The sequence below is a fragment of the Tupaia chinensis genome, unplaced genomic scaffold (genome assembly GCF_000334495.1).
Source record: "Tupaia chinensis unplaced genomic scaffold, TupChi_1.0 Scaffold000063_1, whole genome shotgun sequence".
NCBI classification, from domain to species: Eukaryota; Metazoa; Chordata; class Mammalia; order Scandentia; family Tupaiidae; genus Tupaia; species Tupaia belangeri.
In genome coordinates, this window is record NW_006159521.1 from 9977444 (window position 1) to 10005188 (window position 27745).

The 27745-nt window shown below is 38.1% G+C and overlaps 2 pseudogenes; one reads left to right on the forward strand and one right to left on the reverse strand.

Annotated features, from left to right (window-relative positions):
- Positions 1-24375, reverse strand: part of LOC114004977 (E3 ubiquitin-protein ligase RNF114 pseudogene) — a 26510-nt pseudogene extending 2135 nt beyond the window's left edge.
- A 913-nt stretch (positions 24376-25288) lies between these two features.
- Positions 25289-25999, forward strand: LOC102495509 (peroxiredoxin-6-like; annotated as a pseudogene).
- Positions 26000-27745: the final 1746 nt, after the last annotated feature.

Consider the following 27745-nt stretch of genomic DNA (forward strand, 5'->3'; position numbering starts at 1 on the left):
CACCAGGTCCAGAATTCCCACACAGTTGGCTATGTGGGAGTCCAGTGCGTTAGCCATGAAGCCACCTGCTGGACTCCTGTTCTTTAAGTGTGAAGCTAGATGTAGGATTTTTGTATTATTTCCTTTTTAAGTTTGTATTAATATGGTGAATTATGTTGATTGATTTTCTAATGGAAAACAATTTTAAATTCCTGGGACAATGATGTTTTATCTTTTTAATGTAGTATTAGATTCAATTTGCTAAATTTTATTTAGCATTTTCTCTGTACTTATGAAAAATATCAGTTTGTGATTTCTTTATTCATCATGTCTCTTTCTGATTCTGCTATCAGGGTAATGTGGAACTTACAGAATTAATTGAAAAGTATTTCTTCTTTAATTCTTTAAAAGAATTTGTATAGAATTAGAATTATTTCTTCCTTAAATGTTTGGTAGGCTTCACCAATAAAGTCATGTAGAGCAAGAGTTTTCTTTGTGTGGGACCAGTAGTTAGCGTAATGGCTGTGTCACTGGACTTCCATGTAGTCGACTGCGGATCGAGTCTTGGACCAGTGGCTTAAACTCACGCTGGATGCGTGTGCCTGCGTGCCCAAGATCCCGAGAGGAGAAAGGAGAAGAGATTGTGGCGTGGCCATCCCCTCTGGGAGGTGATTTCTTGCTTTCTTTCTCTCTGTCTCTGTCTGTCTGGCGAGCGCACATGCCCTATAGCAAAAAACCTCTCCAAAAAAAGAAGTTTTCTTTGTGGGAAGTTTTTTTTATTTAAAAATTCAGTTTTTTTAACATATACACATATATTCAGATTATTTATTTTTAAGACTTACTTAATTTTATTAATTATTATTATTATTTAATTTGATGAGGGAGAAAGAGAGAGAAACTGAGAAAGCAAACTTCTAGTTCTGGAACTTGAACCATGGTGGCCATGTGGAATTCCAGCACCATGCCAGCTGCCAGCCCCTAGATTATTTATTTAATCTTGAATGGACTTCGTGTCTTTTATGGCATTGTCTATTTCATCTCAATTGTTGGATTTATTGGCTTAAAACTGTTCAGAATATTCTCCCTTATACTTTTAATGTCTGCAGAACCTGTGTTGATGTCATCTCTCTTACTCTTGACATTGGTCATTTGTATCCTCTCTCTTTTTTGTCTATTTTTTTGTGTGTTTTAAAAAATTTTTTTTAGTTCTTTGATTTCTGCTCTAATCTTTATTATTTCCTTTGTTTTGTTTATTTAGTGTACTTGTGCATTTCCCAGAGACCTTTCTTTTATTCATTTCTAACTTCTCTGTAGTCCAAGAACATACTTTGTATGACTTGAATCCTCTTACATTTATTGTGACTTGTTTTATGGCACAGGACATTGTTTATCTTGGTTATTATTCCCCATGAACGTGAAAGCAATGTGTATTTTGTAGTTGTTGAGTGCACATGTCTATATAGGTCAATTAAGTAAGCTTGGTTGATAGTGTTTGTAAAACCTGTTATATTATTACTGATTTTCTGCTAACTTGTTCTATTAATAATTGAGAGAAGGCTATTGAAATCTTTTACTTTCAATAAGTAGAATTAATTCAATATTGAAATGAGACTTTTTTATTACTTTTCCTAATTCTATTTGTTTTGTGTATTTTGAAGCTTTCTTACTGGGTGAACGATTTTTTAGATGGTCATATCTTCTGAATAAATTGACCTCTCTATCATTATGAAATGTCCTTTGGGAACCAGCAGTTAGCGTAATGACTATGTCGCTGGACTCCCACGTAGTCGACCGCGGTTTGCGTCCGGGACCCAGTGGCTTAAACCTCACGCCGGGCGCGTGTGCGTACGTGCCCAAGATCCCGAGAGGAGAATGGAGGAGAAGGGATTGCGGCGTGGCCATCCCCCCTGGGGGGTGATTTCTCGCTTTCTGTCTCTCTGTCTCTTTCAGTCTGTCTGGCGAGCGCACGTGCCCTATAGCGAAAACCTCTCAAAAAAAAAAAAAAAAAAGTCCTTTTAAAATCCTGGTAAAGTTCTTTGCTCTAACATCTACTTTGTTGGTTATTAATACTATCATTTATTTATTTTATTAATGTTAACATGGTATTTTCCCATTTTTTAACTTAGTATTTTTGTATTTAAAGTACCTTTGTTTTGGTGCTGGCAGGTGGCATGGTGGTTAAAGGTGCTGGACTCCCACATGACTGACCATGGTTTTGAGTCCCAGACCTGCTGGCTTGCTTTCTCACTTTCTCTCTCTCTCTGGTCAAATTAAAAACAATGATAGGGACCAGCAGTTGTCATAATGGTTACGTCGTTGGGTTCCCATGTAGTTGACTGTGGTTCGAGGCCCAGACCCAGTGGCTTAACTCACACCTGGTGTATCTGTGTGTATGCCTAAAATCCCAAGAGGAGAATAGAGAAAAAGGAATCACCTCCCAGGGGATGATTTCTTGCTTTCTGTCTCTCTGGTGAGCACATATGCCCTATAGCAAAAATGTCTCTCTCTAAAAATCGTTGGGTTCCCATGTAGTTGACTGTGGCTCGAGGCCCAGACCCAGTGGCTTAACTCACACCTGGTGTATCTGTGTGTATGCCTAAAATCCCAAGAGGAGAATAGAGAAAAAGGAATCACCTCCCAGGGGATGATTTCTTGCTTTCTGTCTCTCTGGTGAGCACATATGCCCTATAGCAAAAATGTCTCTCTCTAAAAAAATAAAAAATAATAATAAATGAGATTGAATAAAAATAATTATTTAAAAGAAAAAGTACATTTGTTTTTGTTGAAATACTTTATTGGTATTTTTGTATTTGCATTATACACTTATAGACAATATATAATTGTCTGGCTTTTTATCCAATTAATAATTTCTTTTTTTCTAGAGTTATTTATTTTATTTATTATTTTTATTTTAAAATTTGACCAGAGAGAAGGAAAGTGAGAAAGCAAGTTGCCAGGTCTGGAACTAAACTGACATAAGCCATATGGGAGTCCAGTGCCTTAATCAATCAACACACCACCTGTTGGCCCTAACCAACCTGATAATTTCTACTTTTTTGTTAGAGAGGTTTTTGTTTTTGTTTGTTTGTTTTGTTTTGTTTTGTTTTTTAAAGAGAGATATGTTTGCTATAGGTATGTGCACTTGCTGAAAAAATAAACAGAGAGAAAAAGTGAGAAATTATTCCCCAGGGGGATGGCTACATTGTAGTCCCTTCTCCTCCATTCTCCTTTCGGGGTCTTGGGCATGTATACACATGTGCCTGGTGTGAGTTTAAGCCCAGATCCAGGATTCGAAACGTGGTCAACTACGTGGGCCTCCAGTGACATAACCATTATGCCATCTGCTGGTCCCTAGAGAGAAATTTTTGATATAAGGTGTGTGTGCTCACCAGACAGACAGAGAGACAGAAAAGAATAAATCACCACCTGGGGGTATGGCCATGACACAGTTCGTTTTCCTCCATTCTTCTCTTGGGATTTTGGGCATGCATGCACGTGCACTTGGTGTCAGGTTTTTTTTTTTTAAGAATTATTTATTTAATTTTATTTATTCATTCATTTAATTTGACCACAGAGAGACAAAAGAGATAGAGAAGGAAAGTGAGAAAGCAAGCCACCAGGTCTGGGGCTCGAATTGTGGTCAGCCATGTGGGAGTGTCCTGTGCCTTAATCACCATGCCACCTGCTGTCCCCATCAGCATGTGTTTTAAGCTACAAGGTCCAGGACTCCAACTATGATCAACTACGTGGGAGTCTAGAGATGTAACTGTTGCACCATCTGCTGGTCTTAATTTCTGCTTTTTCACTTGATGTGTTCAGGCCATTTTGATTTTTAAAAAAATGTATTTATTTTTAATGTTTTTTTTAGAAAAAGAGAGACAGTTATTCTTGACAGGGTCATGTTATGCTGTGATCATCCCCCAGCCTCTCAGACAGTACCTCTCAGATCATGGCCACTGACTGGCATACCTAGCATGTTCAGATTGACCTGGGATTTGAACCTGGGCTTCCTGTTTCACTTCACTATCCAGAATCTATGCCACTGTGGCTAGGACATTTTTTGTTGACTTTTAATTGACAAATAAAAATTGTATATACTTACAGTATACATCATAATGTTTTAAAATATGTATACATGGAAGAAGCAGATGGTGTAATGTTTATTTTGCTGGGCTCCTATGTAGTCGACTGTGATTTGAGTCCCAAACCTGGTAGCTTAAAACTCACGTGTGTGCGTGAGTGCCCAAGATCCCAAGGGGAGAATGGAGGAGATGGGATTGTGGCATGACCATACCCCCTGGAGATTTCTTGCTTTCTGTCTTTGCCTTATAGCAAAAATCTCTCATAAGTTAAAAAAAAAAAAAGAAAAAAAAAAGAAAAAAGAAACATGTATATTTTATAGAAAGACTAACTAACCCCAGCATATTAACATATACATACCTCACATTTCTTTTTTTAAGAATTATTTCTGGGGACCAGCAGTTAGTGTAATGGCTATGTCACTGGACTCCCATGTAGTTGACCGTGGTTCGAGTCCCGAACCCGGTGGCTTAAGACTCAAGTCGGGCGTGTGTGTATGTGAGCTCAAGATCCCAAGAGGAAAAAGGAGGAGAAGGGGTTGTGGTGTGGCAGTCCCCCCTGGGGCGGTGATTTCTTGCTTTCTGTCTCTGTCTTTCTGGCGAGTGCACATGCCCTACAGCAAAAATCTCTCCAATTAAAAAAAAAAAAAGAATTATTTCTGTTATTTTATTTATTATTATTGTTATTTTTAATTTGACCAGAACCACACACACACACACACACACACACACACACACACACAGAGAGAGAGAGAGAGAGAGAGAGCAAGCTGCCAGGTCCAGGACCCAAACTAGAGTCACTCATGTGGGAGTCTAGTGCCTTTAAACACCATGCCACCTGCCAGCCCTCACATTTCCTTTTTCCATGGGAAGAATACTTAAAACCTACTTCCTTCGCAGTTTACAAGTATACAATATATTGTCATTAACTATCATGATGTACAATAGATCTCTTAAACCTATTCCTACTAAATGAAATGGCATATCCTTTCACAAACATCTTCCGGATTGCACCCATAACCCCCCACTCCCACCCTTGGTAACCACCATTGTTTTCTCTGTTTCTGTGTGTTCAGCTTTTTAGATTCCACATGTAAATCAGATCATGTGGTAATATTCCTTCTGTGCCTGGCTTCTTTCTTTTTTTTTTTTTTGGAGAAGGTTTTTTTCTTACTGGGTGCGTGCGCTCGCCAGAAAGAGACAGACAGAGAGATACAAAGCGAGAAATCACCTCCCGGGGGGAGGCCACACCGCAATTTCTCCTCCATTTTCCTCTCGGGATCTTGGGCACGCACGCACACGCACCTGGCATGAGTTTAAGCCACCGGGTCTGGGACTCGAACCTCGGTAAACTTCATGGGAGTCCAGCGACATAGCCGTTATGTTAACTGCTGGTCCCTGTCCCTGGCTTATTTCTCTTAGCTTAATGTTCTCTTAGTTCATCCATGTTTTTGTAAATTCTTTCTTTTTTTTTTAAAGGCTGAATAATAATTTATTATGTATATATACCACATTTTCTTTATCATTGATGAACATTTAGATTGATTCCTTGTCTTGGCTATTGTGAATAATGCTCCAGTGAACATAATGCTACAGTATTTCTTTGACATACTGATTTCATTTCATTTGGATATATATTTACACAGAAGTGGTATAGCTGGGTTATACGGTTCTATTTTTAATTTTTGGAGACACCTCCATGCTGTTTTCCATGACTGTACTAATTTACTTTGTACTGACAGTGTATAGGGGTCCCTTTTCTCCACATCTTTTTCTGCACTTGTTATTTTTCATCTTTTGTTTGTTTGTTGGTAATAGCGACTGTAATAGGTGTGACATCATAGTTTATTGTGTTTTAAAAATTTTATTCATGATAGAGAGTACATGCATGTGAATGCAAGAGTGAGAGAGACATGTACACAGAGAAAAGCACCCTTGATAGGATCTTGTCACACTGAGATCCCCTTCCTCTAGCCCTTGAGTTTGTCAGGACCTTGGGGACTTGTGTGCATGAGTGGAGTATTTAAAATTGATCAGGCTGAAGATTTAAAACTTGGTTGGCCATGTAGCTTTCAGTACTGCAGTCCAGTATGGTAAAGACTGTAGGCTGGGCCATCTTGTTCATGTGTGTGTGTATGTTTTAAAATTATTTATTTTATTTATTATTATTATATTTTAAAGTTTTACTATAGGGCCTGTGTGCTGACCAGAGAGAGAGAAAGTGAGAAAGCTAGCCACTGGGTCTAGGACTCAAACCACGGTCAGTCATGTGGGAGCTCAGTGCCTTAACTACCACACCATCTGCTGGCACCATCTTAGGTGGATTAATTTGTATTTCTCTGATGATTAGTGGGTTGAACATTTTTCATATACCTGTTGGCCATTTGTATGTCTTCTTTTGAGAAATGACTGTTGAGATCCTTTGCCCATATTTAGCCAGACTTATGTATTTATTTTTCTATTTAATTGTTTGTATTTTTTATTTTTTGTGATATTAAGTACTTATCAGATGTACAGTTTGCAGATACATTCTCCCATTCTGTAGGGTTGTCTCTTCACTCTGTCGATTGTTTCTTTTTGCTGTATAAAAGCATTTTTGTTTGACACTCCCATTTGTCTGTTTTTTCTTTTTACCTATGCTTTCGTGTCATATCCAAAAAACTGCCTCAAGCAGTGTTGTGGAACTTTTCCCCAATGTTTTTTTCTAGTGGTTTTACAGTTTCAGAAGACCATTTATTTATTTTCAGAAGACCATTTACTTCTTATTTTGTTAATGGTTGTTGTATGATTCATAATACATATTTTCACTTCCTTTAAGTGATATTATACTACCTCACGTATAATGTAATAGCCTTACTATAATAATGGTTTTGCCACATTTTTCTTTTATATATGTTAGAATATCCATAATAAATTGCTATTATTTTTAAGTGATTATCTTTTAAATATATGTAAATAAAAAATCCTTATGTATTTATCCAGAGAATTGATTTTCACTGTTCTGTATTCCTTTGTGTAAATCCATATTTTCCCCATTATAATTTTCCTCTGCCTTAAAGATTCCCTTCAACATTTCTTGTAGTGGAGCCCTATTCATGAGAATATTTAAGTTTTTGCATGTTTGAAAGTTTTTATTTTACCTTTTCTTTAAAGATGTTATTTGTTAGGTATAGAATTTTAGATCGACAATTTTTTCTTTCAGTACATTAACAACATTGCTTTACCATTTTTTCTGTTTCCTTGTGTCTGATAAAAAAAACTCTTGTTATTCTAATCTATGTTTCTTTGTACATAATCTGTTTTTCCTCTAGCTACTTTTTACATTTTCTCTTTATTGCTGGTTTTGAGTAATTTTATTAGGACATGCTTTTGTGTAGTTTTTCTCTCTTTTTTTATGTTTGGAATTGGTTAAGAATCTTGGATATATGGGTTTATCATTTTAATCAAGTATGAAAATGTTTAGACTTTTATTTCTTCAAATACTTATGGTCACACTCTGTTCTCTTTTGAAGACTCTAATACTTGTATATTAGGCTTTTGGAATTACTTTGTGCATCACTTATGCACTGCTCATTTAAAAAATTGTCTTTTCTCTATGTTTTATTTTGCTATTTCTATGGTTAAATCTTCAAATTCATTAATTTTTTTTTTTTGGAGAGTTTTTCGCTATAGGGCGTGTGCGCTCGCCAGACAGACAGAAAGAGACAGAAAGTGAGAAATCACCCTCCGGGTGATGGTCATGCTGCAATCCCTTCTCCTCCATTCTCCTCACGGGATCTTGGGCATGCACGCACATGCACCCGGCATGAATTTTAAGCCACTGGGTCCGGGACGCGAACCGTGGTCGACTATGTGGGAGTCCAGTGACATAGCCATTACGCTAACTGCTGGTTTCCCAAATTCATTAATCTTTTATTCTACAACATCAAATTTGATAATGTCATCTAGTGCACTTTTAACTTTAGCCATTGTATTTTTCATCTCTAAATGTTTTAGTTGGATATTTTAAAATATCATTTGTGTCTTTACTTTTCAAAAATGCAGTATACTGTTCTAATAGCTATTTTAATGTCTGTTACTAATTCTTTCATTTCTATCAATTCTGTATTGGTTTCAATTGATTATTATTTTTTTTCCTTAAGATCATTTTTGTTGTTTCTTTACCATTTTCTTTATTTGTTTTGAGAGGTTTTTGCTATCGGTTGCGTGTGCTTGCCAGAAAGAGGGAGACAGAGAGACAGAAAGCAAGAAATCACCCCCTGGGGGGATGGCCCTGTTGCAATCCCTTCTCCACCATTCTTCTCTCAGGATCTTGGGCAGGCATACACATGCGCCCAGCGTGAGCTTAAGCCACCAGGTTCAGGACTTGAACCACGGTTGACTACATGGGAGTCTAGCAACATAGCCATTACACCAACTGCTAGTTCCTGTTTCTTTACCATTTTCTATACTGTTTTGTATGTCTAGAAATTTTTTATTTGATTTAGGACATTATGATTTTACCTCATTAGTTGCTGGATATTTTTGTATTTCTCTAAATATTCTTGAGTTTTGTCCTGTGACATAGTTACATTTCTATATTGAAATAGTTCAATCCTCATCTTTTTTTTCTTTTTTTCTTTTTAGAGAGTTTTTTCCTACAAGGCACATGTGCTTGCCAAAGAGACAGAGAGAGACAGAAACAGTGAGAAATAACCCCCCAGGGTGGATGGCCACGCCACAATCCCCTCTCCTTCATTCTCCTTTGGGGATTTTGGGCATGCATGCACACACACCCAGCATGAGTTTTAAGCCGCTGGCTCTGGGACTCAAACTTAGGTCGACCACGTAGGAGTCCAAAATTATGCCATCTGCTGGTCCCCCATCTTGTTTTTAAGATTTATTGGGCAGGGCCAGCAGGTGGCATGGTGGTTGAGGGCACTGGACTCCTTTGGTTTGAGTCCCAGACCTAGTGACTTGCTTTCTCACTTTCCCTCTTTCTCTTTTCATCTGGTCAAATTAAACAATAATAATAAATAAAGTAGAATAAAATAATTCTTTAAAAAGCTAAAAGAAAAAAAAAGATTTGTTAGGCATGCTGAAGCAGTGCTCAATCTATAGTGAATTATTCTTCACTTCAGAGGCATGACCTGCTAGTGTGCCCTACCCTAATACCTTGTGATTTTAGTTTTTTCCAATTTGATTTGTGGGATGGTACATTATATACTCTTTTGTGCCTGTATTTCTCTACCCAACATATATCTATAAGATTTATCCTTGTTGTTTGTGTATCAGTAGTTATTTTTTGTTGGTATTTAGCATTCCAATAAATTAATAAACTATAATTTATTTACTAACTTTATTATTCCTGTATATTCAAGTTGTTTAGCATTGTTATGAGTAAAGTTAAAACAGATATTCATATACAGAATGACGTAATAGGTGTGATGATAGAGAGATGCACTAGATGCTATGGGACAACAGATGAATGTTTCTGCGGAAAATAAATCTTAAGCTGAGTTTTTAGGGAAGTAAGAGATGACTAGATGAGAAAGAAAAGGAAAGGTTTCTAGGCAAGAAGAAAGAGTCAGAAGGAAGAAGAAGAAAATCAGCAAGAAATAAAAAAAAAAAAGAGCAGGGAAGAGACCAAAGTGATAGGTAGACATTGCCGTGGCAAATTAAAAGGTCCAAATTTTACCTCAAAGAATGTTAAACATGAAATGTCACATGATCAGATTTTGTATTTAGAAAAGTACTTCTGATCACAGCGTAGTAAGCGGATTGGAGCAGGATGAAACTGGAGACTGGTAGATCTCTCAGGAGGGTACTGCAATAATTTAGTGATGAGGCCTGAAATAAGGCAATGACTGTGGAAACAATGACGAGGGGAAAGGTTTGAGAAATCGTAGATAGATAGATAGATTCCTGGAGAGAAGAATCAAAGATGACTTAAAGGTGTTTGAATTGGGTGATGTGATATGGTAGTGCAGTTACAAAATTTTGAACTAAAAAAGAGGATCTATTTTAAGAGAAAATTAGTGTTTAAATTGGAAATTTTAAAAGCAAAGACATTTTTGGAAATAGTTTTGAGGAGGGGGCTCGCCATACCAAGTAGCAAAATAGTATGTAAAGCTACAGTGTCTAAGTCACCTGGTACTCTACCAAAAAAGACAGATTTGAATTTAAAATTTGTGTATGGTAAAGAGATCACAAACAATATTACAGAAAAAAAAAAACAAGAGAAAATATTTCAAAGTATATAATAGACAAAAGGCACCTGTAACATATCAACAGTTTCTTAAGATAAATTTTAAAAAGGACAGAAAATGTAATGGGAAAGTAGATAATAGATGTAAAGAGGAAATTTACACGTGAAATATAAATGGCCAATGACTGTAAAAACTATTAAATTACTGCCCAAGTGATTATGCCTAAAACTCAAATAATAAAATTATTTTGGGGGAACCAGCAGATGATATAGCAGTTATGCTGCTGAACTCTCACATGGCCGACTGCAGTTTGAGTCCCAGATTTGGTGGCTCGAAACTTATACTGGGCACATGTGCATGAGTGCCCAAAATCTTGAAGGGAGAATGGAGGTGAATGGATTACGGTGTGACCATCCCCTGGATGGTCGCAGCTGCTTTCTTGCTTTCTGTCTGTTTCTCACCATTTCTCTGGCAAGCACATGTGCACTATAGCAAAAATCTCTCTCATAAAGAAATAAATGCAATTTTTTTTTTTTGGAGAGATTTTTCACTATAGGGCGCGTGCACTCGCCAGACAGACAGAGAGAGACATAGAGACAGAAAGCGAGAAATCACCCCCCAGAGAGGATGGTCACTCCGCAATCCCTTCTCCTCCATTCTCCTCTCGGGATCTTGGGCATGCACGCACACGTGCCCGGCGTGAGTTTTAAGCCACCGGGTCGATGCGAACCGCGGTCGACTACGTGGGAGTCCAGCGACATAGCCATTACGCTAACTGCTGGTTCCCATAAATGCAATTTTTAAAATAATTTTCTTAAGGGTTTTTTTTTTTTTTTGAGAGAGAGAGAGTTTTGCCTTAGGGTGCTTGTGCTTGCTTGAGAAACAGACCCAGTGAGAGAGAAGGTAAGAAATCATTCCCAGTGGGAATGGCCATACCACAATCTCTCTTTCTCTATTCTCTTCTCAGGATCTTGGGCACGCTTGCACATGTGCCTGGTGTGATTTTCAAACCGTCAGGTCTGGGACTGGTGGTTAAGGTACTGGACTCACATGGGCAACTACATTTTGAGTCTTGGACCTTACAGCTTGCTTTCTCACTTTCCCTCTCTCTGTCTCTGATGACTATAGCAAGTTAAAAATAATAATAAAAATAAATAATTGTAAAAGAAGTGTGTAATATTTTATATATATCTGTGTAGCAAAAGGTTAAAATATTTATGATATGAAATGTTGGCTAGGGAGTAGGAAAACACATATTGAGGAGAATGCAAATTGGTGCAATCTTTTGGAAAGCTATTTGGCACAATTTTTGACCTTGGTAATGACACATTATCTCTTAGAAATATTTGAGCTAAAAAGCAAAGATATACTTCCAAGGATATTCATGTGAGTGATGCTTGCAATAGTAAAAAATTGGAATAATCTTACAGTGTAATAAGTATTGTTACATCTGTATAGTGCAAATACTATTCATATATTTTTTAAATTATTTATTTTATTTTATTTATTCATTCATTTTATTTTAATTTGACCAGAGAGAGACACAGAGAGAAAGAGAGAGGGAAAGTGAGAAAGCAAGCCACCAGCTCCGGGACTCGAACCATGCTTGGCCATGTGGGAGTGTCCAGCGCCCTAACCACCACACCTCCTGCTGGTCCCTAGTATTCATATATTTTTAAAATGAAACAGATTTTTGCAAGGAAAGATATTTACAGTTGAGTAAGAAGGTCAAATTTTAGAAAATAATGCAAACAATGATGCTAATTTTACAAACAAACATTTATTAAATGCAGTATATGCCAGAAACTGGGTTATTACCTAGGGATCCAGAAAAGAACAACAAAGACAAAGTCTTTGTACTTGTGGAATTAGAAAATTATTAACAGTGATTACCTTTGGGAATGAAAATTGGAGTATAGGGGATAAGATGTTAATTTTTTATTTTATACACCTATTCTCAATGTTAATTTTTTGTCAGTAAACAACCTTTAGCCTTGTAACTTACAAACAAAGTCTTAAAAGAAGATAATTAACAGCCAGCATGTGATGTAGAGTTTAAGGCACTGGAATCCCACATGGTCAATTGTGGTTTGAATCCTGGACCCAGTGGCTTGAAACTCATGCCAGGTGGTGTGCATGCCCAAAATCCCAAAAGGAGAATAGAGCAGAAAGAAGGGAATGCAGCATGGCCATTCCCCCAATGGTTGATTTCTTGCTTCCTGTCTCTCCATCTCTGTGGCAAGTGCACATGCCCTATAGCAAAAATCTCTCCAAAGAAAAGGGTTAATTATACATTTTTTACTTTATTTTCAAATATTTCAAACAATGGTAAAGCTAATTAACATTTTCGAGAATATGAAGAAATGGGTGCTCTTATGCTATGTTGGTGAGAGTATGCATCTGTAAACATTTTGGATTGCAGTTGGGTAATACATATTTTTAAAAGTCATAAACATTTGCTTTGTTATAAAAATTCTTCTTGGAATTTATCTTGAAAGAAGTTAAAAAATATTAAAAAGCTACTACCACTTAAATGTCTTTCAACATGGTATCACTCAACTATTTCATGGTATCTACATAAAATCTAAAATGACTGTTGGGTTGTATTGGTTGTCACTTTCACAGTAATTTTCCTTTTTCCCTTGCTAACAGACTTGCCGTTTTTTTAGATATTGAGTGACACCCTGAGTAGGGACAGTATGCACAGTACAGGCAGTGAGCCCTGATTGACTACAGTAGTAATCCTATACCTAGGTGTTTGGTTTAAGGGTTGACAGGTGATCTTTTTCTGACCAATGAGACATTAAGGTAGATCTTATTAGAGCTTTTGGGAAGATTTTTCACCCCAATAAAAATAAACAGATGTATGAGGAGAAATTCTGCCCATTTTCACCTGTCTTTGGATATTTAATGTGATGATAGCTCTAAGAAGGTAATACTTGGAGCTGTGTAGCTATCTGATTCTGAAGGAAAATGATGCAAGTCACAGAAAAGCCAAACAAAGCCTCATGCTGTTGAATGGTTATCTGGAATTAAAAAAAATTAATGACAGAATTTTTGTTTGTATTTCTTTTAGTTGGTTGTCTTAGTTCATTATTGTGTTGTGACAGAGATAACTGAAATTAAGTGATCTGTAAAGAAAGAGAACTTTATTTGACCCATAGTTCGATGCCTGCAAAGTCCCAAGGCATAAGACCAGCCTGTAAAGCCCGCAACATGGCCAGTGGGAGCAGAGAAGATGACAGGTGCACTTAGAGAGAGAGAGAGAGAACGAGCGAGCGAGCTACAGGCAGCTTTCTTTTTTTTTTGTAAAATAGCTCATTGTCACAAAAATTAACCTCTTCTCAAGGAGAGCTGGAACTCTCGTGAGACAACATTAATTCATGCATGAGGCTAGTGACTCTATGATCAAATCACCTCCCACTAGGGCTAAATTCTAAAACATAAACTTTTGGGGATACAAACTGTTATCCAAACCCTAACACTGGGTATCACCTTACTTACAGTGAAATCAGTTTGACTGCTAAAGCTCGGTAGACAGTGAAAGAATTCTAACTCTGGAATTAGACAGCTTGGGCTCAAATCTTGGATAACTTTTTTTTTTTTCTTTCTCTCTCCCTTTTTTAAGGGATTTTTGTTATAGGGTGTGCATGCTTGCCGGAGAGACAGACAGAAAGTACAAAATCACCCCCCAGGGATGATGGCCCCACCGTATCTTTAGTACCTACTTAATATGCTGTTACTCTTTTTCTAATGTGTAAAGTTGATTCATTTACTTTCCATATTTTCTCTAAAATTTGGCTATATATTTACTCTTAGTTTTACAAGTTTCAATATGTACTATGTTTGTTATAATTTAATTTCTAACTTCTATCATACTTTTCTTTATTCTGTGAATAATTTAGAAGGGTATTTTGAAATTTTCAAGTATAGAACTTTCTGAATATATTTTTTCTTATTTATTATGACTAGAATTGTAGTCATGAGATGCTCTATATGTTACTGGTCATCAAAATTTTTGGAGACTTGCTTTATCTCCCAACATATGATCAATTGCCACAAATAATCCATATGTATTGAAATGGTTGCAGTTTTTGCAGTTGTTGGGTGCAGTGTTCTATGCGTGTCTATTAAATCACACTGTTCAAATATTTTTAAATCTGCTTTGTTTATTTATTACTAACAGCTCATTAAAATGTCTCATTTTGGGACCAACAGTTAGCATAATGGCTTTGTTGCTGGACTTCCATGTAGTCGACAGCGGTTTGAATACCGGGCCTGGTGGTTTAAACTCACACCAGGCGCTTGTGCGTGCATGCCCAAGATCCTGAGAGGAGAATGGAGGAGAACGGATTGTGACGTGGCCATCCCCCCTGGCGGTTGATTTCTTGCTTTCTGTCTCTCTGTCTCTCTCTGTCTCTCTGGCAAGCACATGCATCCTGTCACAAAAACCTCTCCAAAAAAAAAAAAAAAGTCTCATTTTGATGGTTGATTATTAATTTCTCCTTGGAGTTTTTATCAATTTTTGCATCTACATTTTGAAACTAAGTTATTACTTAAGCAAGCGTTTCCCAACATTTAATATTGAAAAATGACCTATCAGAAAATTTGAAATCATTCAATGAACATCCACACATTGTTTACCTAGATTCACGTATTGCTAACATTTTGCCAGATTGCCATTCTTTTACTATTTTTTTTTTTTTACAATTTGTATTTAATTTTTTTTTTTTTTCCAGAGAACAGTTCTTCAGTCCTTAAAAACTCAGCTCCTTACATGGGCTTTGGTGGAGGGTGAGGGGGCTGCACCCGTAGCTCTAAATCAAGGTGGGGGGTGTTCAGTTCTTCTAAGCTTCAGGAGATTGGTTCCGTCTACCTTGCTATGAATGGCGCAACTCACACAGTAATGTAGCTTCACATACAGCTTGGGGGGCACATAGGCATGAAAGTCACCTTCTTTGGAGAAGTCCCTGATGACTGTGGCCTCTACTATGTTTCAGATGACAAACTCCTTCTTTTTCTTTTTTAGAGAGATTTTTGCTATAGGGCATGTGCATTTGCCGGAGAGACAGAAAGACAGAAAGTGAGAATTCCCCTCCCGGGGGGATGACCATGCTGCAGTCCCTTCTCTTTCATCCTCCTCTTAGGATTTTGGGCACACACACACACACACACACACACACACACACGCCTGGCATGAGTTTCAAATCACTGGGTCCGGATCTTGAACCGCGATCAGTCCAGTGATGTACCCATTACGCCAGGATGAACTTCTTAATAGCCTTGGCCTTGGGCATGCATTGGGTGCACTTCATGCAGCCAGTAGGCTGCACATGACTGTGGCCCTTTCTGGCACAACTGTTGTTCCTTCTTTTCTTTGTCGTCTTGGAAATGAGGTCACGAGAGAGTGCTTCTTCTATTCTATTTTTTTTTTTTTTTTAGTTTGTCAGAGGGCACATGTGTTCTTCAGAGAGAGATGCAGAGAGAGAGTGGAAGAGACAGAAAGAAACCCTCATGGGGAATCTTTCATGTTGCAATCCTTTGTCCTCCATTTCTCCCATCTTTTGGGATTTGGAGCACACACACATCTGGTATACTTTTTGTTTTTCTTTTTAGAGATTTTTCTATAGAGTGTGCCAGAGAGACAGTGACAGAGCAAGACACAGACAGAGAGAGGGAAAGTCAGAAACCACCACCCCGGAGGATGGCCATGCCCCAACCCCTTCTCCATTCTCCTCTTGGGATCTTGGGCACCCACCCACACATGCCCATTCTAAGGTTTAAGCCACCAGGGCTGGGACTCAAACTGTGGTTGGGACTCAAACCATGGTTGGCTATATGGGAGTCTAGTGACATAACCATTACACCATCTTTTGGTTGCCAACCTGGTGTACTTTTTAAAACCACAGAGTCTGGAACTCAAACTTCTTGATTGACCATATTGGATCCAGCCATCTTAACCAGCAGGCCATAGACTGGACCTGCTTTCTCTATTTCTATATGTGTATGTGTATTTCTTCTTTTTTTTTTTTAAGGATTATTTAACTTTATTTATTTTTTAATTTGACCAGAGAGGGACAGAGCAAGAGCAAGAGAGAAAATGAGAAAGAAAGTCACCAGGTCTGGGACTCGAACCGTGATCAGCCATGCAGGGAGTCCAGTACCCTTAACCACCACATCACCTGCTGGCCCTGTGTATGTGTATTTCTGTATGTGTACACATATATGTAATATTTCATTATATGTATATACTAAATTGTATCTATGCATGGACACTTGGACTGTTTCACCCTATGGGTAATGAGAACAATGATGCTATGAATATTTGTGTATAAGTACCTATTTGAGTTATTGTTTTCAATTATTTTGGGTATACATCTAGGTGTGGAATTACTGGTCACATGGTAATTATGTTTAACATTTTAAAGAACCACCAAAGTGTTTCAACAGTGGCTACACCATTTTGTGTTCCCACTAGCAATATGTGAGAGTTCCAATTTCTTCATATCCTTGCCAACATTTGTTATTTTTTGATGATGATGACGACGAAGATGATGATGATTTGTATTATAGCTGACCTAGTAGGTGTGAAATAGTATGTTACTAGTTTCACTTCATACTTCCCAAATGATTTCTTTTTATTTATTTATGATTTCCCACAAACTTTTACTTTACATATCAAAAAAAAATTTGCTCATATGCTATAGTTCTTGACAGTTAATAAACCTAAAAAATTTCCAAAAACCGAATTTTAAGAGAACTTTCAAAATATTTGTTATCATTTTGTTTGTGATTCTATAACAACAGAGACAATGTGGTATTAAATATTTTTGAGAAAATATTTACACGTCAACTACTCAAACTGTTAAGAAGCAAACACCCAGCACACAATTCACACATGAACCTTCCCAACTCAGTTCTGCCTACCAAGTATTCTGTGGTATACCATTTGCTAGCAAAGATCCATCTCTTTTTCTTCCTTCAAAGTCTTCCCCAAGGTAATCCTCTGGTTGTAGCTGCTCCTTTGCAATCTCTACTGGTTACAATGCTGGGCTGGAAAAGTTCAGGTTATTTTATGGTATGAATTCTTTCATATGGCTTCTCTAATCCTCTCTGCCAGGCAGAACTGTTTATGGTGCCAGGCAATCTTTCCAAGAGCTTCTGTTGGCTTTCTTAAGATCTTAGTTCCATAGTTTTCTGGTCATATCTTCAGATATAACAGTCCAGTCAAAGCCCTAGCAGTAACGAGTATCTCCAATTTCTTATGCAAGGCAACAGATACTATTGAACTTATGCAAATAATCCTTCTGCCACAAAATAAGAATACTCCCAATATTTTCCAATTCCAGAGGGGCCAGGAAGGAAGAAAAGTTTATGTTTCAATTAAAAAAAAAAGACAAAAAAATTTTAATAAATCGCTGAACCTCTCAGCAGCTCAAAAGAAAGCACAATCTTTAAATCTGGAAAACAAAGCATAGTAAAAATATCAGTAATGTTTTAGTCAAAAGTCATAAAATTCTATTAATGAACAGTTTCATATAATTAATCTCTCATCTGTTGAATTTCCATTGTTACTGCAGTCCCATCTTTCCGTTAAATCCTGGAAGTTAACATGCAATGTTATTATTGACATTTTGGGACTTGTCCCTAGCATTTTCTTGGTTATTTCTGTCTGTATGTCTAGTTTTTCTGGCAAAGCACTTCCTTCAGAACTTCTTCAAGAGCTGGTCTGGTGTTGGTAAATTCTTTCAGGTTTTGTTTATCTGAGAGTGTTTTTATCTTTTCTTATCATATGAAGGGTAATTTTGCCAGGTATAGTATTCTTGGTTGACATTGTTTTTCATTTAACACTTTGAATTTAATTTCCCATTCTTTCTTTGCTCACGTTGTTTCTGATGAGAGGTCTGATGTTAGGCTGTTGGGATAACCTTTGGAAGTGACCTGATGTTTGTCTTTTGCCAATTTTAGTATATTGTCTCTGCTTGTGGATTTGGCCAATCTGGCTATGGTGTGCCTTGGAGATCTTGGGTTGATTCTTCGTGGGGTCCTATGTGTTTCTTGGGTCTGGATATTTGAAGGTCTCTCTAGGTTTGGAAAGTTTTCCTCCAGGATTTCATGGAATATGTTATCAATGCCCTTACTAGTTTCTTTACCTTTTGAAATACTGATTATATGGATGTTTGGGCACTTAATGGTATCTAGTATTTCTCCTATATTATGATCATATTTTTGGATTATTTTTTCAGTCTTTTTGGTGATTTTTTTTTCTGGGTCAGAGGTTTTGTCTTCAACATCTGAGATTCAATTTTCTGTGTGGTCTAATCTGCTTTTAATACTTTTGAGGGAGGTTTTGATTTCTTGTATTACATCCAGCCTTCATCTCTCCATTTATTCTTATTCTTTTTTATGGGCGTATTTTTTCTTTCAAATTGTGAAAGAACTTCCTCACCTACTGGAACTCATCTCTATTCTCTTGCACCTTCTGGAGTTCATTGTTTCTTATCTCTTGCATCTTTTTTAGTTTTTTCACTATGAATATTCTGAATTCTTTTTTGGACATTTCCACAAGTTCTATTGTTCTATCTGTGGGTGATGAAGGGTTCTTTTCCTCTGGGGGAGAGGTATTTTCTTGGTTTCTTGTATTTCTTGTGCCTCTGCAGTGGTTTCTGGTCATCTGATGGATTATATGTTTCTTCCTAATTTCTTTGATTTAATTTTAAGTGTTCAGAGGTGTGTGGGAGGAGATGATCTGCTATCTCTCTGCAGTTCTGTTTCCCTGTTGCTTTTGACTTTGGAACTGGATATTACAAAGGCCTCGCAGTTTCTAGGGAATAGGTGCACCTGAGCTGGGCTGGGGTTTCATCTGAGGGTTCAGAGATGTGTGGGAGGAGATAAGCCGTGCTCTCTGCAGCTCCATGCTTCTTCCTGTTGCTCACTCAGCAGTCTCTCTTTCTGAATTTTAATCATTTGGTGATGTATTCACTTTTGGCTAATTGCTTAGAGAAGGTTTCTGCAACTGTAAGATCATGTGCTTCCCTTTACTGTAAGGTACTTCTGAGACAATTTCTCTCCTCTACTGTGTTTTGCAATATGGTATCCACAGAAAGAGATACTGAGTTCAGATTTATAGAGAGGAGTTTCTTCCTTTAGGCAGCAGGTTCAGTAAGAGTTGGGGATTTCTATGACCCTGTCGGAGCTTATTGAGGATGGGATTTAGAGCAGAAATTCAGTTGCCTTGGTACCAGAACATGGCAGGACACACCTCCGATTGAAATGGCTTCTGAGTTTTTTGGGGTCTGGAAGATGGGGTTTAGAGCAGAGATTCAGTTGCTTTGGTTCCTGAACACAGCTGGACACACTGATGCTGAGGATTTTTTAATGTGCCTGTTTACCATTTGTATAATATTCCTCAGACAAATGTTTATTCAAGTCTTTTGCTCATTTTTAAGTTGAGTTGTTGCTGTGTTTGTTACTAAGTTCTGAGAGTTATTTATGTGTATACTGGACAATATGCTTGTTAGATATATAACTTGCAAATATTTTCTCCCGATCTTTACATTGTTTTTTCACTTAATAAGTAGCCTTTATGTATACATTTTTCATTTGGTAAAGTCAAATTTATCTATTTATTCCTTCTGTGCTCATGCTTTCAGTGGTGTATCTAAGATTCCATTGTCAAAAGAACTGAAAATTTACTCCTATGCTTTCTTCTAAAAGCTTTATAGTTTTGCCCTTGCATTTAGGTTTTTGATCCATTTTGAACTAAGTTTTTCTGTAAGACAGGGATCCAACTTCATTCTTCTGCATGTGGATATCCAGTTGTCCCATATCATTTGTTGAAGAAACTGTTTTTTTCCTCTATTGAATGGTCAGTTTTCATGAACAATATCATATAGATTTTCTCCATTGAATTCTTTTTAGTTGTTGAGTATGAATTGGCCATAAATGTGTGGACCTATTTATGGAAATCTCAGTTTTATTCCTTTGATCTACAGATTTATCTTTAGGCCAGTATCACACTGTTTTGATTACTTTTTGATTACTAGAGTTTTTTTTTGTGTGTGTGTGTGTGTGAGAGACTTGTGCTATAGGGCCTGTGTGTTCACCAGAGAGACCGAGAGAGACAAAGAGACAGAAAGTGAGAAATCATCCCCTTCCCCGCCAGGGTGATGACTACATGGCAGTCTCTTTTCCTCCATTTTCCTTTTGGGATTTTGGGCATGCATGTATATGCGCACAGCATGAGTTTTTAGCTGCCAGGTCCTGGGTTTAAACTGTGGTGGACTACGAGGGAATCCAGTGATGTCACCATTATGCCATCTGCTGGTCCCACTAGAGCTTTAGGGTAAGTTTGGAAACAGAAAGTATGAGCTTTCCTTTTTTTTTTTTCAAAATTGTTTGGCTATTTGGAGCCCTTTATAATGCCAAATGAGTTTGAGAATTGGTTTTTCCATTTTTGGAAAATGGTCATTCAGATATTGACTAGAATCAAATTTGTTTATTACTTCAGATTGTATTGCTATTTTAACCCTATTAAGCCTTCTAATCTATGATGCAGGATGTCTTTTCATTTATTTATTCCTCTTCCATTTCTTTCAGCAATTTTTTTCTAGCTTTTGTTTTGTTTTGCTTTAATTGTTAGAGTATGCATGCTTGTCAGAAAGAGACAGAGAAAGAGGTAGACAGAAAAAGCCACCCAATGGGGTATGGTCGTGCTGCAGTACCTACTCCTTCATTTCTCCAACTTGGGGTTCGGGGCGTATATGCACATGTGCCTGGCATGTTTTTCAAGTTGCCAGGGGCCAAGATTTGAACAATGATTGGCCGTGTGGGATCTGTTTTGAACAACTATGCCATTGAGTTGGCCCCAGCAGTGTTTTGTAATATTTAGTGCACATATATTTCAACTTCTTGGTTAAAATTCTTTTAGTTTTAATTATTTTTAGTTTAAGTTTTAACCTGCCAGGTCTGGGACTCAAACTGTGGTTGATTATGTGAAAGTCTAACAGCATAACCATTATGCCATCTGCTGGTCCCTTCTTGGTTAAATTTATTGTGAAGTGTTTTTTGTCTTTTGGATGCTATTATCAATATAAGTCAAATTATTTTCTTAATTTCTTTTTCAGATTGCTTATATAGGAATAAAATTTATATTTTAAATAAAATTTGTATTTATTAATCCAGTGTGTTAGTGTGTGTGTGTGTGCATGCATGTACACATGTGGAGGAGAGAGAGAGAGGGACAAGACCCTCACCTCTCATAGAGTCTTGCCATGCTGAAAGCCTTTCCTCAGCCTTCCAGCCAGCCAGGACCATGAACACATCCATGGGTGTGCTGGCATGTTCAGATTGATCAGGGGACCAAACCCAGGCCCTTCCCAAATGGCACCAGTATTGTGCAGTGATGCTCCACTGTCTGTGCAATCACAGCTGAGCCACAATAGGTTTTGGGGTGTTAATCTTTTTTTTTTTTTAATAGTTATTTATCTCACACCTGAAATGTTTCTTGGATTCATTTGCTAGCTCTGTGCTTTCTTTTTGATTTGTTGTTGTTTTGGGGATAGAGAATCATGTCATTTGGAAAAAGGAATAGTTTCTTCTTTCCAATTTGTTTGTCTTTTATTTATTTATGTTTCTTTACTAATTGTTCTGGCTATAGATTTAAATACAGTGTGGACTAGCACTGGTGAAAGTGAGAATCCTTGCCTTGTTCTTGATCTTAGGACAAAAGTGTTAGTCTTTCATCATTGACTACAATCTTTTTTTTTTTTTTTGGAGAGGTTTTTGCTATAGGGCGCTTGCGCTCGCCAGACAGACAGAGACATAGAGACAGAAAGCGAGAAATCACCCCCCAGGGGGAATGGCCACGCCGCAGTCCCTTCTCCTCCATTATCCTCTCGGGATCTTGGGCACCCACGCACACGCACCCAGCGTGAGTTTTAAGCCACCGGGTCCGGGATGCGAACCGCGGTCGACTACATGGGAGTCCAGTGACATAGCCATTACGCTAACTGCTGGTCCCTGTTGAAAAGTTTTAATTATTTAATCTCTTTACTTGTTATATGTATTTAGATTTTCTATTTCCTCTTGAGTCAGTTTTGGTAACTTGTATGTTTCAGGAATTCATCTAGTTCATTTAGGCTATCTAATTTGGGGGCATTCTCTTTTATTTCTTTTTATTTTATTATTTTTTGCTATAGGACACATGTGTTCATCAGAGAGAGACAGACAAGGGGTGGGGTGAGGAGTGAGAAATCTATCCCCCAGGGTGAATAGCCACCTTACAGTTCCTTCTCTTTTACATTTTACTCTTGGAGTTTTGGGTATGCATGCACACCTATCCCACCATGTTTTTTAAGCTATTGGCTTTGGGATTTGAACTGCACACCTAGCCATGTCGGATCCAACAACTTTAACCACAGTACCACTTGACTGGCCCAGTCTTTTCATTTTGGTAAGGTCAATAGTTATGTCCAATTTTCATATCTCATTATAGTTATTTGTGTCTTCTATTTTACTCAGTTAGTCTAGCTAATTTTTAATTAAAGGGTGCATGTGTGTGTGCCAGAGAGAGAGAAAAAGGGACCCCTCACTCCCCCTGACCCAATGGGTTTTGGTAACACCACAAAACTTTTCCTCTGTTCTTCCTTCTTGTCAGAATCCTAGGCATTGAGCATATATTCACCTGGTGTGTTTTTCAAGCTTCTGGTGCTGGGATTTGAACCATGGTTGGCATGTGGGATCTGGCTCCATATGCATAGCACTTAACCACTGCACTATGGGACTGGTTCAGAACCAACTGTTGATTTCCCTGTTTTTTAAAATCCCTGTTTTGTTCATTTGAGCTCTATATTTGTTTTTGTGATCTGCTAGCTTTGGGTTTAGTTTAGTTTTGCCTTTTCCCTAAATTTATTAAGCTATGCAAAACAAAAAAAAAAAAAAAAAAAGGAAAAAAATGGGACCAGCAGTTAGTGTAATGGCTATGTCACTGGACTCCCATGTGGTCGACCGCAGTTTACGTCCCAGACCCGGTGGCTTAAAACTCACACCGGACGCGTGTGCGTGCGTGCCCAGGATCCTGAGAGGAGAATGGAGGAGAAGGGATTGCGGCGTGACCATCCCCTCTGGGGGGTGATTTCTCACTTTCTGTCTGTCTCTCTCTGTCTGTCTGGAGAGTGCACGCACCCTATAGCAAAAACCTCTCCCCCCCACCCCCCCAAAAAAAAGGAAAAAAAAAGATATGAAGTTAGGTTTATTGAATTGAGAGCTTTCTTTAAAAAAAAAAAAAAGTAAATGATGGGACCAGCAGTTAGTCTAATGGCTATGTCGCTGAACTCCCATGTAGTCAACCACGGTTTGAGACCCAGTGGCTTAAACTCACACTGGGTGCGTGTGCGTGCCCAAGATCCTGAGAGGAGACTGGAGGAGAAGGGATTGTGGCGTGGCCATCCCCGCTAGGGGGTGTCGCTTTCTTCCTCTCTGTCTCTCTCTGTCTTTCTGGCAAGCACATGTGCCCTATAACAAAAATCTCTCCAAAAAAAAAAAAGTTTACTGCTTTGAACTTTCCCTCTGACCCTTGCTTTTATATCCTTAAATGTGCCTTATAACCTCTGCTTTTGTATTCTGTAATTTCTGTTACATTGTGTTCTTATTTTCATTCACATTTAAGTATTTTCTAACTTCTCTTGTGATTTCTCCTTTGACCAATTGATTTAGGAAAAAACACTTAGGACCATCAGATAATGTAATCGTTAAGTCACTGGACTCCCACATGGCTGACTGTGGTTCAAGTCCTGGACCTGGTGGTTTCAAAATTACACCAGGTGCATGTGCATGCATGCCTAAGATCCTGGGAAGAGAATGGAGGAGAAGGAATTAGAATATGGCCATCCCCCTAGGGGGTGATTTCTCACTTTCCCTCTTACTGTCTCTCTTTGTCTCTCTCTCTCACTCTCTCTATCTCCCCTGGAGGCACATGCGCCCTAAGGCAAAAACCTCAAGAAAAAAAGAGTCATTTCTTCTACTATACACTCACAATCAGATCATTTCTCTAATTCCAAAATGTGTGTGAAAATTTCTACTTACCAGTAGCCAAGCAGTAAATTCTGCAGTAGATACCAGTTGGACATCCTCTATCTAATTCAATCTTAATGCTAATCTACCTAGAGATTGTATCAGATTCCACAAGTTGAGGCCTCAGTTCCACAAAACTATTGCCTTATTACTTCAGATACAAATAGTAAGTCCCAGATTGCTTTACCCATGCTTCTGAACAATTGACTAAATCAGGATTCCTCTGAGCTCCTTCTCAGGTTTGATGAATTTGCTAGAAGCAGCTCACAAAATTCAAGGAAATAGCTATATTTACCAGTTTGTTATAAAGCATATTACAAAAACTACAGATGAAGAAAGGCATAGAGGAAGGCATGTGAAAAGAAGCATGGAATGTCCATGCTCTCTATAGAGATTTCACACTCCACGAACCTCCACATGTTTCACTATCTAGAAATTCTCTGAACTCTGTCTTTTTTTTGTGTGTTGTTATGAAAAATTCATTGCTTCGTGTAATTGAAGCATGGACAACTGTGGATAAATGTGATTGGACAAATAAACATGTGATCTAATGGTAATTGATGGAGTAGGGAAATCCGGCAAAGTCTGCCCAGGTTCTTGTTGGTCCTTCTGTGCAGCATTCTTTGGGACTCAGTGAGGGTCCTAACTTCTTTACAACCAATTCTACGACTTTCTTTGGGGAGATTCAGGAACCCGGGACAAAGAAAAAAAAAATCATGGAACCATGGACAAAGAAAGAAACAAATAAGCAAACATATATATCATAATTCATTGAATGTTTTTTAATATCTCATATTTGTAAGTTTTCGTTTTCCTTCTATTGTTGATTTCTAGCTGGATTCCATTATGGTCAGATAATATACTTTGTGTGATTTCAGTATTTTAAAATATTGAGACTGGTTGCTAGAACCAGCCGGTTGGGGCTGCCACAGCTGTGCTTCTGCATCCTCGTCCATCACTGCTGCCACCATGCCCGGAGGACTTCTTCTCAGGGAGGAGGGTGTGCAACTTTGAGGCCAATATCACCATTGGCCGCATCTGTTTCCATAACTTTCTGGGAGACTCATGGGGCATTCTCTTCTCCCACCCTTGAGACTTTTCACCTGTGTGCACCATGGTGCTTGGCAGAGCCACAAAGCTGACACCAGAACTTGCCAAGACAAATGTTAAGTTGATTGTACTTTCAATAGACAGTGCTGAAGACCATCTTGAGCACTGGAGCAAGGATATCAATGCTTACAATTGTGTTGAACCCAAAGAAAATTTACCTTTTATATCGATGACAAGAATCAGGACCTGGCCATCCTGTTGGGCATGCAGGACTCAGCAGAGAAGGATGAAAAATGCATGCCTGTGACAACTCCAGTAGTGTTCATTTTTGGCCCTGATAAGAAGTTGAAGCTGTCTATTCTCTATCCAGCCACCAATGGCAGGAATTTTGACAAGATTCTCAGAGTAGTCATCTCTCTCCAACTGACGGCAGAAAAGTGGGTAGCCACCCCAGTCAACTGAAAGGGTGGTGGTGACAATGTAATAGTCCTTCCAGCCATCCCTGAAGAGGAAGCCAAACAATTTTTCCTTAAAGGAGTCTTCACCAAAGAGTTCCCATCTGGCAAGAAATACCTCCGTGAGGCTCTGCGAGGAGCTGGTGGTGCTGGAACAGCTCTCTCAGCACAGTGAGCTAGGGGACACCTGCCACCATTCATGTCTTCCTGCAGCAGTTTTGTAAAAACTTCTGGAATGATCATAGCCACGATCCTAAGGTCCTGTGCTATGGACTTATTAAATGAAAATGACACTGAAAGTTTTTTGGGATTCTTGACTCTGGGCCATCACCAGCATCCTGCTCTGTTTATATCTCTCAGCAGTCTCTTCTGGCTCTTTCTGAAATACATTTTATATTTGAGACTCCTGTCTTGTTGGATCTCTGCAGGTTGTGACCAATGAGGTAGTCTCTGTTGATAGTCAAAAAAGCTTCAGTCCATTCTAAAATAACTATCAATTTTTTTAGCTATCCTAATCAAATTCCCCCTCTGTTACCCATTTTGGAAAGGAACAGAATTTGAGATTCAGATTCTTCTGTAAATACCTAAGCATATCACCCAGAGTAACCCAGATGTTCTTTAGTATTCAGTGTTTTGATCGCAGCTGGAAGAACAATCTTTTTAATTCTCTACTTTTCTAGATATCTAAAGTGGGAAGAGCAATGGGAGAGATATTTAAATATTTTGCTATAAAGAATTCATAGAAAATGTCTGTCAAAACGGGAAGGCTGCAGAAAAGGCTTTCTTTGTCTGGCAGGAGGTATACCAGAAGATATGAACAGTGCAAGTGCCATGTGCCTTTTTTTTTTTTTTTCTTCCTTTCTTTCTTTTTCATGTATTTACACAAGTTCAAAATGATATTCACAGCATCTTCTAAATTTTGGCCAAGAGTCAAAAAATGCATTTAAACTTTGGAACGTGCCCATATAGACAGGAGGCTGACCCCAATATTAGTTGGGCCAGAAACCCAGAGCCGGGGCTGGGAGAGTCAGGGAGAGCTAGAAGAATTCAGTTTACAAATGTGGTGCAATGGGATCTCCAGGCTGGTGCCATGTGCCTTTCACACAGAGCACTTCCACATGTCCTTCTGTTCTCTGACTATGTGTACATGAAAGGGCATGCCTTGTGAAGACAGGAGAGGATGCTCGAAAATATTTTATTATAGACTTATTCTGTGGTGGTTTGCTGTTTTCTGAATTTTGCTTTTTGGGGATCAGCAAATAAAATTCTTTGTTAAAACTGGAAAAAAAAACTTATTGAGACTGTTTTATAGCCTAATATATGTTCTATTCTGCAGAATGTCCCATGTGTACTTGAGAAAATTGTTTATCCTATTTTTCTATATATGTCTCTTAAAGTCTATATATGCTTATATAAACTGGCTTCTATAGGATAGGTCTAGGTGGTGTAGTTTGTTTGACCCTTTATTTCCTTATTTATGTTCTGTCTAGATGTTCTAGCCATATTCATTGTAGGATACTGAAGTTTCCAACTGTAGGAGTACCTTAGAGATACTGTGGGTTTGGTTCCATACCATTGCAATAAAGCAAATATTACAGTAAAGAAAGTCACACAATTTTGTTTGTTTGTTTTGCAGTGTATATAGCAGTTATGTTTAGGCCCAACCACCATGATCCACACCACTTCGAGAGTTTCAAGCTGCATGGGAAGCCTGGGTTTTGTTCCCTGGCCTAAATGAAAATGCCAGATGTGTTTGTGTGCACCTTTAATCCTAGCTAATGGGGAGACTCGGGCAGGAAAATCACAATACTGTAAGACCCTGTCAAAAATACCTATTTCTGTCTCCCTTTTCTTTTTCTTTTTTTTTCTTTTCTTTTTTTTTTTTTTTTTCGGGGAGGTTTTACCTTGCGGGGGACTCGCC